The 10,937-nt window shown below is 39.1% G+C and overlaps 1 non-coding gene across 1 annotated transcript; it reads right to left on the bottom strand.

Annotated features, from left to right (window-relative positions):
- Positions 1-1,728: 1,728 nt before the first annotated feature.
- Positions 1,729-1,860, bottom strand: LOC120101298 (small nucleolar RNA SNORA17). Its single transcript, XR_005501673.1, has one exon. It is a non-coding gene; the product is annotated as a small nucleolar RNA SNORA17 (small nucleolar RNA).
- Between the last annotated feature and the right edge of the window lie 9,077 nt (positions 1,861-10,937).

Below are 10,937 nucleotides of genomic sequence, written 5' to 3'. Positions count from 1 at the left end.
GATTTGCTCTTAACCACCAACACCATTTTTTTTCTCTAGCAAAAACAACAACTTCTAATTTATTGGTTCAAAAACAACTAAATTACATTCAAAATATAAAGTTTAGTAGAATTAATATAGCTCTTGAATAGCTGAAAATTCAGTAAAGGAATCAAATATTTGTCATCTTTGAATTTATCTAAATGCATTTTCAACAAATAACATAGAGGATAGTCAAATGACCAAACAGTCCCCTGATCATATCTATACATTTGAAAGTATGGCTAATTATATTGTGATTTATTCTGTTTCTTGTTAAGGCTTTTAAGATGTGACTGGCCAGGGACCAGCCTCAGTAGTTCTTCTTTCTTTTGGTTCCTCTTGAGACAGCAGAGGGAGGAAGCATCAGCAGGGGTAAGACTTGGGCTTTAGAGATATTTATGGTTGCTGTATAATAATAAAATGTTTACTTATCTTAAGTATACATCACTTTGCTACTGTAGCTGACTACCTGAATTCCTTTGAGGACAGAAACTGTAGTCTTTGGACTTTTGCACCTCATGATAAAACAGCAGGGTATTAAACAAAGGATTAGTTATTAGTGCCTTTTCCTCTTGCCTAGATGCCTTTCTCTTGTCCTGCTAGGGGGAGGGTTGAAGCAATAAACTTCTATTGAACCAGGAGAAGAGAATCATATTCTCTGAAAATTGAGATTTTTCATTAAATAATTCATTTTTTTCTTGGTGGAACTATGATCCACCTATGCAGGGTACTTGTGTTTCAAATCCCCTATAAAATTATACTTTTAAATTATCTTAAAAGTAGTGTTTCCATAAAGATTTTTATAATCTTTGATTTTGATTATCCTATCTTCTTTCTTTCTTTTTTTTTCCCTATGAACCCATCCCAACTTAGACTTTTAACCCTGCTATGTCCCCTAACAAGGCTTATATCGCATGAGTTCTATTATCCCTTAACTCCTTAAGCAGGGCCACTCTCCAAAGTACTGCAATTGGCTAGAGGTGTGATCATGCCCTCATGCCCACAGGGCCATCTCTCTCAAGGTGGCCAGATGAAGGGTGGAGCCAGTTCTACACAGCCCTTAGTCATCTGTATTTCATCAGAAGGCACTTCAGACCAGGGATCTTCACCTGGCCTTTGTTGGTAACAGACCCTTGCTATTGTAAGGCCACAGATCTATGTAGCCCCCTAGTGGTAGCATAGGCCAGGACCCGTCCATGGTCCCAAGTAGCATTCCTGTTTACTCAAATCAGGCTGTTCCTCACTACCCAGTTCTCCTGTTCTGCTTTTCTTCATCCATCTATTTCTCTTTCTCTTCAATTTCTCTATCACTTACTTGCTCTTCTTGGTGGTACCCAGGGTCTCTGTGCCTGGTGTCATAATGAAAGTGTGGGACATAGCACTTCTGAGACCACTTTTGACACCAGGAGTTATCTCAGGCATGGACTGCCCCTCCCACTCCCCCAGGCCTGCATGGTGCCAGACTTGTGGTTATCTCAGGCTAGCTCTTTGTCTGAACCCCATGGCACCAGTCTGGTCGTTTACTCAGGCTTGTTCTTCATCCATACAATTGGCTCCATATAAGGATGGTGTGTAGTCCCAGGAGGGTTCTTCTAGCCTCTGTCTCATCCTGGAAGCCTATCCAGGTCTGAGCAGCAGCACAGGCCCCCTGGCAAAGACTGGTGGTCATCTCAGGCTTTCTTTTCTTTACTACTAATCCTTTTTTTCTTTTCTAAACTACTAATCATTTAGATGTTCATCATTCTGAACACTGAGTATAGACATAGTCTTTCTCCTCTTTGCCACCTACTGACACACATGTGACACAGCAGCCACACTTCCAACACCTTTAGGGTCAGGGCATCATAGGAATTTTGAATGGTACTTATTTTATTCACTTTGGAACTTGTAGGAAAGCAGCGGAAGAAAGTTGACCTGATTACCCAGATTAGTATTAGTTGAAGATAATGGTTGCAACTGATCTTTTATACATATGACTCAACTGAATATCAAATTTCATGTTTCTTGCAGTTATAAAAGTTGGTATCCTTATTCAGTTTCTTGTATTCTTGAGATTCAGGTTCTGGCAGTACATTGGTGTGAAAAATTGACAATTTGTTAACACTATTGACAAGACCCCTATTTAAATTTTTGTTTAAAAATCCAAGATTGTCTATATTAGGAAATCAGTTATGTCCGACTATTTTGTGAGTCTTGGTTTGAGAGGAATGTCACATCAAAGCTTTTTTTAAGGTTGTATGTAGGTCATAAGAACCTGTGCATACAACTTCCACATATTCTTATTGAGATTGTAAAACTTCCCACAAAGTGATATGAAGCTGAAGGAATTACATCCTTTCAATGTCCACTTGTCATTTGCAGAATGATATATGGGGGACTGTTCACATCCTCACAAGCCAGCCTTTGACCCAATCATAGCAAAGCTGATTCCATCCTTCGGTGACTTAGCTGGGACCACTATGTTCATTTTGTGTATTTATTTTATTCTGAAATCTTGCAAATCTTTGTGTCCTCTCTTGACTATTCCAAATGCTTGGCTATTTTAATGCATTTCCATTACTCAGTGTTACACCTACATACATGCTGAACGAGAAATGGAAGGGTAATGAGGTGTGTCGTTTACTCTGATGCGTTCTTTTTTGGTGGGGATGTTCATCTTGAGGAGAAATGAACTGAAGCATAAAGTGTTTGTCCCCAAAGCACCAATTATGTATTTCACTGAATGCATTTTCTAGTTTTCTTCTCCTCTAGAAAGACTTCCATCAATTGAGTATGGCAGAAGGGTAATGATGGCCCTAATAGGTTCTGTAAACCAATACTTTTAATGCACAGTATAATTGAATATACTGATCATGTCCCTGGCACTTTAACAGCTGATTTATGAACAAAAAGGCCCAGACAGTATTGTCTTATACTAACATTAAACCACAATATCATGAAACTTTTCTTTATTTGTTTGAAATTTTCAGGCTTGTCATAAACAGGTTCAATTTAACTTTGGAATAAAAATGTGAAAAACCCTGCAGGCCATCCTGCCTCATGGCACTGGGCAACAGACACCACTAAGTATAATGAACACATATGTGATGGAGTGATGGGAAAAAGAAAAATGGAGAGGTGCTGTTACTGAGGCAGAACTAGAGATGAGACAGGGGTGAGGATCAGGCTGACATGAGTGGGCTGTGCTGCCACTTGAGGTCATGGTGATTCTTTGATCCATGCTGCCATGTCTGGGTCTGTGGTCTTACTGTGGCCAGGATCTGTGTTGAGATCCATGGCCCATGTTACTACCAAAGTCCATATAGATGTCGATGCTCTGTGTAGCAGCTTGAAGCCATGTCGAGGTCTGTGGCCTGAGCTGCTGCAGGGGATGTATTGATGTGAGTGGCCTGCACCAAATCCTGAGGCCATGGTGATGTTCATAGTCTGAGCTGCTTCCAAAGGCCTTGTCTGGGTCTGTGGGCTTACAGCATCCTAAAGCGAAATTTATGCTTTGTTCTGTCACTGGAAGCAAAGTAGAAGCCCACGATCTGTGCTTCCTCTGGCTGCAAAGAGCAAGGAATCTACTTTTGAAGTGATATTGATGATTGCAGATGCATAATTGAGAAAGAGGAATATAAAAGGCATCTGGACAATCTCTACCACCAGCCCACCTTCCAATCCCCTGAAAAATTAGCAGCCCATCAGGAAGCCATCAAAGAGAACTCTCAGAATCATGATAAGTCCTTTCTGCTGAGACAGATTGCTAACTAGTATGGAGCATATAGCCCGAAGAGGCTATATCCTGAGGCTTACCAGAGACTCTGCTGCACTCAGAACATTTGACACCATATCCTCATACATACCAGAAGAACCACTGCACTCAAAACATTTGATACCACAACCGAGGCACCCCAGGAGATCCATTCCACGCAGGACACCACAGCTTAAAGGCATCAAGGAGTTCCTCTGTACACAGGGCAACTGGGCAATTGACACCACAGTCTGAAGACCTCCCAGGGGCTTTGTAGTATGCAGGGCAGCTTCCCTGGAGTGTGGCTGCACACAAGGAAACAGAAACCACAGTCCATTCACACTCTCCATCGCAGAACAGCTTTACACAGGAAAACAGTGTGACTGCTCCTCTGAAGAACCAACAGTCTGAAGACCTCCCAAGAGATTTACTGTGGCCAGGACAACAAATCAGCAGCTTCTCTGCCTCTCTGAAGGCCCTCCAGTTGGAAGGCCCCACATGAGGTCTGCTATAGCCAGGGCTGCAGGCCTACCAGGAGACCTATTGCAACCCAGGGACAAAAAAGGCAGACTCCAGAGTAACCCAGACAAGCAAACACTAGGGAAAACCAGATGGCAAGAGTCAAGTGCCAAGTCCATAAGCAACTGAAGCCAATATAAGAAGGAATCATCAGAACCCAGTTCTTCTACCACAGCAAGCCCTGAATACACCAACACACCTGAAAGTCAGGCAGCTGACTTAAAATCCTATCTCATGAAGAGCCATTTCAGGAGGATATAAATAACATACTGAAAGAAATACAGGAAAAACACAGGTAAACAGATAGAAGCCCTTAAAGAGGAAACAAATAAATCTCTTAAAGAAATACAGGAAAATATAAACAGGTGAAGGAACTGCATAAAGCAGTCCAGGACCTAAAAGTGGAAGTAGAAACAATAAAGAACACACAAATGGAGGCAAACCAGGAAATGAAAAACCTAGGAAATAGGATAGGAATTACAGATGTAAGTCCCACCAATAGAATACAAGATATGGAAGAGAGAATCTCAGGTATAAAAGATACGATAGAAGAGATTGACTTAATGGTCAAAAAAATTCAAAACATAAAAAACTCCTAACCCCAAACATCCAGGAAATTCAGGACACAATGAAAAGACCAAAACTAAGAATAATTGGAATGAAGGAGAATGAAGATTCCTAGCTCAAAGGACCTGAAAATCTTTTCAACAAAATCATAGAAGAAAACTTCCCCAACCTAAAGAAAGAAGTGACCATAAAAGTACAAGAAACCTACAGAACACCAAACAAATTGTACCTGAAAAGAAAATCCTTTCACCACATAATAATCAAAACACTAAATGCACAGAACAAAGAAAGAATGTTAAAAGCTGCAAGAGAAAAGGGCCAAGTAACATACAAAGGCAGCCTTATCAGAATTACACCAGACTTCTCAACAGAGACTATGAAAACCAGAAGAGCCTAGTCAGAGGTCATGCAGACTCTAAGACAACACAAATGCCAGGCCAGGCTACTATACCCAGCAAAACTCTCAATCAGCATAAATGGAGAAACCAAAATATTCCAGGAAAAAAAAACAAATTCAAACATTATCTATTGACAAATCCAGCCTTTCAGAGGATCCTAGAAGGAAAACTTCAATATAAGGAAGATACCTCTACCAAAGAAAAGATAAGATATTAAGCATCTCATAACAAAGCCAAAAGGAGAAAACCACAAGCACATAAAGCTACCTACAAAAACAAATATAACAGCAACCAACAGTCATCATCTGTTTTTAATATCTCTCAATATTAATAGACTCAACTCACTTATAAAAATATATAAGCTAAGAGATTCAATATACAAACAAGATTCAGCATTTTGGTGCATACAAGAAACACACCTAAATAACAAAACCAGACACCATCTCAGAGTAAAAAGATGGGAAAAGGTTTTCCAAGCAAATGGTTTCAAGAAACAAGCTGGAGTCACCATCATAATATTCAATAAAATAGACTTTCAACCAAAAGTTATCAAGTATGATGAAGAAAGACACTTCATATACATCAAAGAGAGAATTCACCAGGAGAAAGTTTCAATTCTGAACATCTATGCCCCAAATGCAAGGGCACCCACATTCATAAAAGAAACTTTACTAAAGTCCAAAACACACATTGAAACCCACAGAATATTAGTGAGAGACTTCAACAGCCCACATTCACTAATGGATAGGTCATTGAAACAGAAATTAAACAGAGATCCAGTGAAACTAATAAAGGTTATGAGCCAAATGGATTTAACAGACTATCTACAGAACATTTCACTCTAAAACAAAAGAGTACACCTTTTCAGCACCTCATGGTACCTTCTCCAAAATCGACCATATAATTGGTCACAAAACAACACTCAACTGATACAAGAAGAATGAAATAATCCCATGCATCCTGTCATATCACCACAGACTAAGGAAGGCTGGTCTTCAATATCAGCAAAAGCAGCAGAAAACCCACATACATATGAAAACTGAACAACTCTCTACTCAATGATAATTTGGTCAGGGTTGAAATAAAGAAAGGAATTAAAGACTTCTTTGAATTTAATGAAAATGTTGGCACATCATACCCAAACTTATGGGACACAATGAAAGCAGTGCTAAGAGGAAAATTAATAGCAGTAAGTGAACTGGTAAAGAAACTAGAGAGATCTTACACTAGCAACTTAACCAGTGCACTTGAAAGCTCTAGAACAAAAAAAAGCAAGCTCACACAAGAGGAGTAGATGGCAAGAAACAGTCAAACACAGGACTGAAATCAACCAAAGAGAAGCAAGGAGAACATACAAAGAATTAGCAAATCCAAAAGCTGGTTGTTTGAGAGAATCAACAATATAGATACACCCTAGCCAAACTAACTAAAGGACCCAGAGGCAGTATCCAAATTAACAAACTAAGAAATGAAAAGAGAGGCATAACAACAGAAATGGAGAAATTAAAAAAAATCATCATACTACAAAAGCCTATACTCAACAAAACCAGAAAAGCTAGATGAAATGGATGGTTTTCTAGACAGATACCACATACTAAAGTTAAATCAAGAGCAGGTAAACTTTCTAAACAGGCCCTTAAGGAAGTAGAAGTCATTAGAAACCTCCCAACCAAAAAGAGCCCAGGGCCAGATGAATTTAGTTCAGAATTGTACCAGACCTTCAAAGAAGACCTGATACCAATATTTCTCAAATATTCCATAAAATCGAAACAGAAGGAAGACTACTTAATTCATTCTATGAAGTCACAATCATTCTGATACCTAAACGACTCAAGGACCCTACCAAAAAAAGAGAATTTCAGACCAATCTCGCTTATAAATATTGATGCAGAAATACTCAATAAAATTCTTACAAACAGAATCCAAGAACACATCAAAAACATTATTCACCACAATCAAGTAGGCTTCATCCTAGGAATGCAAGGTTGGTTCAATGTATGAAAGTCCATTAATGTTATTCACTGTATAAACAAAATCAAAGAAAAAAATCACATGATCATCTCCTTAGATGCAGAAAAATGTATTAGACAAAATACAACACCACTTCATGTTAAAAGCATTGGAGAGATCAGGAATTCAAGGTCCATACCTAAACATAGTAAAAGCAATTTATTGCAAACCAACAGCCAATATCAAATTAAATTGCGAGATACTTGAAGCAATCCTGTTAAAATTGAGGATGAGACAAGGATGCCCACTGTCTCCATATCTATTCAATATAGTACTGGAGGTGCTAGCTAGAACAATAAAGAGATCAAAGGGATACAAATTGGCAGAGAAAAAATTAAGGTATCACTATTTGCAGATGACATGATAGTATATATAAGCAACCCCAATTGTACCAGAGAACTTCTTCAGCTGATAAACAACTTCAACAGAATGGACAGGTATAAATAAATCAGTAACCTTCCTTTATACAAATGATAAACTGGCTGAAAAAGAAATTAGGGAAACAACTCCTTTCACAAGAGCCACAAGTAATATAAAATGTCTTCGAGTAACTCTAACCAAAAAAGTGAAAAATCTATACAATAAGAACTTCATGTTTCTCAAGAAAGAAATCAAAGAAGATCTCAGAAAAATGGATAGATCTCCGATGCTCTTGGATTGGCAAAATTAACATAGTAAAAATGGCCATCCTACCAAAAGCAATCTACAGATTCAATGCAATCCCCATCAAAATTCCAACACAATTCTTCAAAGACATGGAAAGAGCAATTCTCAAATTCATCTGGAAAGAAAAAAAACCCAGAATAGTGAAAACAATTCTTAACAGTAATAGAATGGTTGTAGGAATCACCATCCTTGACCTCAATCAAGCTCTAGTAAAGAACAATAGTGACTAAAAACTGCATGGTATTGGTAAAGTGACAGACACGTTGATCAATGGAAGATAATTGAAGACCCAGAAATAAAACACGCTTATGTACACTTGAACTTTCACAAAGAATCCAAAAATACACAATGGGAAAAAAAGCATCTTTAATAAATTGTGCTGGTCTAACTGGCTTTCTGTATGTAGAAAAATGAAAATAGACCCATATTTGTCACCATGCACAAAGTTCAAGTCCAAGTGAATCAAGAACCTCAACATAAAACCAGATACACTGAATCTAATAGAAGAAATGGCTCATGCTTTAAGATCAAGAGTTGATAAATGGGACCTGATGAAATAGGAAAGCTTCTGTAAGGTAAAGTACATAATCAGTAAGACAAATCTGCAACCTGATGAAAAAAAATCTTCACTGACCCCACACCTGATTGAGGGCTAATATCCAAAATATATGAAGAACTCAAGAAGCTTACCACCAAAAATCCAAACAATCTAAACCAAGAATTCACATCAGAGGGATCTTGAATAGTTAAGAAGCACTTAAAGAAATGTTCAAAGTCCTTAGTGATCAGAGAAATGCAAATCAAAATGACCCTGAGATTCCACCTTATACCAGTCAGAATGGCTAAGTTCAAAACCTCAGGTGACAGCACATTTTGGTGAGAATGTGGAGAAAAAGGAACACTTCTACATTGCTGGTGGGGTTCCTCAGAAAACTGGAAATATACCTACCTAAAGACACAATAATACCATTCTTGGGAATATACCCAAAAGATGCCCCAGCATGCTACAAGGGTATATGTTCCACTATGTTTATAGCAGCCTTATTTGTGATAGCCAGTAGCTGGAAACAACCCAGATGTCCCACGACAGAAGAATGGATATAGAAAATATGGTTCATTTATACAATGGAGTACTACTCATTAAGAATGAGGACATCCTGAGTTTTGCAGGCAAATGGATGGAAGTAGAAAATATCATCCAGAGTGAGGTAACTCAGACCCAAAAGTATGTGCATGGTATGTTCTCACTAATCAGTGGATATTAGCCAAAAAATACAGAATACCCAAGATATGGCCTACTGAACTCAGAAATGTCAACAATCAGAAGGGCCAGTGAGCACACCTCAGTCCCACTTGGGAGGGAGAAGAAAGCAAACACAAGGTGGGGAGGGGAGAAAAAGGGGATGAGGTTGGGTGGAGAGGGGAACAAGATCTGGTTCTGGTTGGGGAAAAGATCTGAAGCCCTGAGCTCCAACAGAAAGAGTGGAAACACTTTCTTGGGAGGAAGGAGGTTTAGAGGACCCTATAGAATGTACCAGAAACCTGGGAAGTGAGAGACTCTAAGGACTCAAAGTGGAGGAGGACCCTAGATGAAATGCCCTATAGTGGGGAGAGAAAACTTATTGAACCCACCTCTAGCAGAAAGATAGGGCGTCAAGCGAGGGATGGAGTTGCTATCCTACAGTCAAAGCTATGACCCATAATTCTTCCTGTCTTAAAGAAATACAGGGATTGAAATGGAGAAGAGCCTGAGGAAAAGAAGGTCCAGAGACAAGCCCAAAGTGGGATCTAGCTCAAGTGGAGGCAGCAAGACCTGATACGATTACTGAAGCTATGGGTCATTCACAAAAAGGGACCTACAATGACTATTCTCCAAAAGACCCAACAAGCAACTAAAAGGGTCAGATGCAGATATGTGCACTCAACTAATGAAGAGAAGCTGCTGACCCCTCTGGTTGAATTAGTGAAAAGCTGGAGGAAGCTGAGTAGGAGGGCAACCCTGTAGGAGGACCAGCAGTCTCAATTAACCTGGAACCCCGAGATCTCTCAAACACTGGATCACCAACCAGGCAGCATGCACCAGCTGAGAAGAGGCCTCCAACACATATATATCAGAGAACTCTCAGGTCTGTGTTCAGTCAGAGAAGATGCACCTAACCCTCAAGAGACTGGAGGCCCCAGGAAGTTTAGAGGTCTTCTGGGGTAGGTGGGGACAACCTTGTGGAGACACAGGAAAATGGGCGAGGAGGAGGTATGGGATGTGGAACTGTCTGAGGCAGGGGACCGGGAGGGGAATAAAATCTGGAGTGTAAAAATAAATAAATTTAAAAGAATTAAAAAGAACAAAAAAAAGAATTATCATAAGGATGTTGAAGCTACTACCTCTCTATAATTGGCCTCTGTCAAGGGAATGGGAGAAGTATAACTCAGTTCTATTTAAGGGGCAGGCCACTGAGAGTTTGCAGCATATAGATACCACAAATTGGACTTTTTTCTTTATCTTTTCATTCTATTTCATTATTTATTTTTATTTCTGTTTTTTTTTGGGGGGGGGGGAAGAGGAATTCCCAAAGGTCAAGAGAATGTACATAAAGGGACTGGGAAATAAGTGTGGTCAAGGTTTAATATGAAATCACCAAAGACTCAATAACAACACTATATTGAAAAGTGAAAGAAGAAAAAGAAAAAGAAGAGTGAGTAAAATAATAGAGTTCTGGAATACTGTGACCAGAAACATATATTTGCATTTTCAAAACAAAGGAAGGAAACCTTGAATATTAAAAAGAAAAAAAAACAGGGGAGAATTTATGTATACACACACATTCAGGCTCAAATTTTGGTAATCATTGTCTTAGATGGTAATTTTGTCTTCAATAAACAACTTATTTTTTTAAGCATTCACAATTCTCTTTTAAAAAATACCCAGAGGCAAGCCTTCCTAGCCTGCTAAATGGGATGGTGTGGGGAGCTATCCAATGCCCTGCACATAGAAAGATCATTATCCTAATTGCTACGAGGTATGT

The sequence above is a fragment of the Rattus norvegicus genome, chromosome 2 (assembly GCF_036323735.1).
Source record: "Rattus norvegicus strain BN/NHsdMcwi chromosome 2, GRCr8, whole genome shotgun sequence".
Lineage (NCBI taxonomy): Eukaryota > Metazoa > Chordata > Mammalia > Rodentia > Muridae > Rattus > Rattus norvegicus.
Note: the sequence above shows the minus strand (reverse complement) of the source record. Positions and strands in the feature narration are given on the sequence as shown.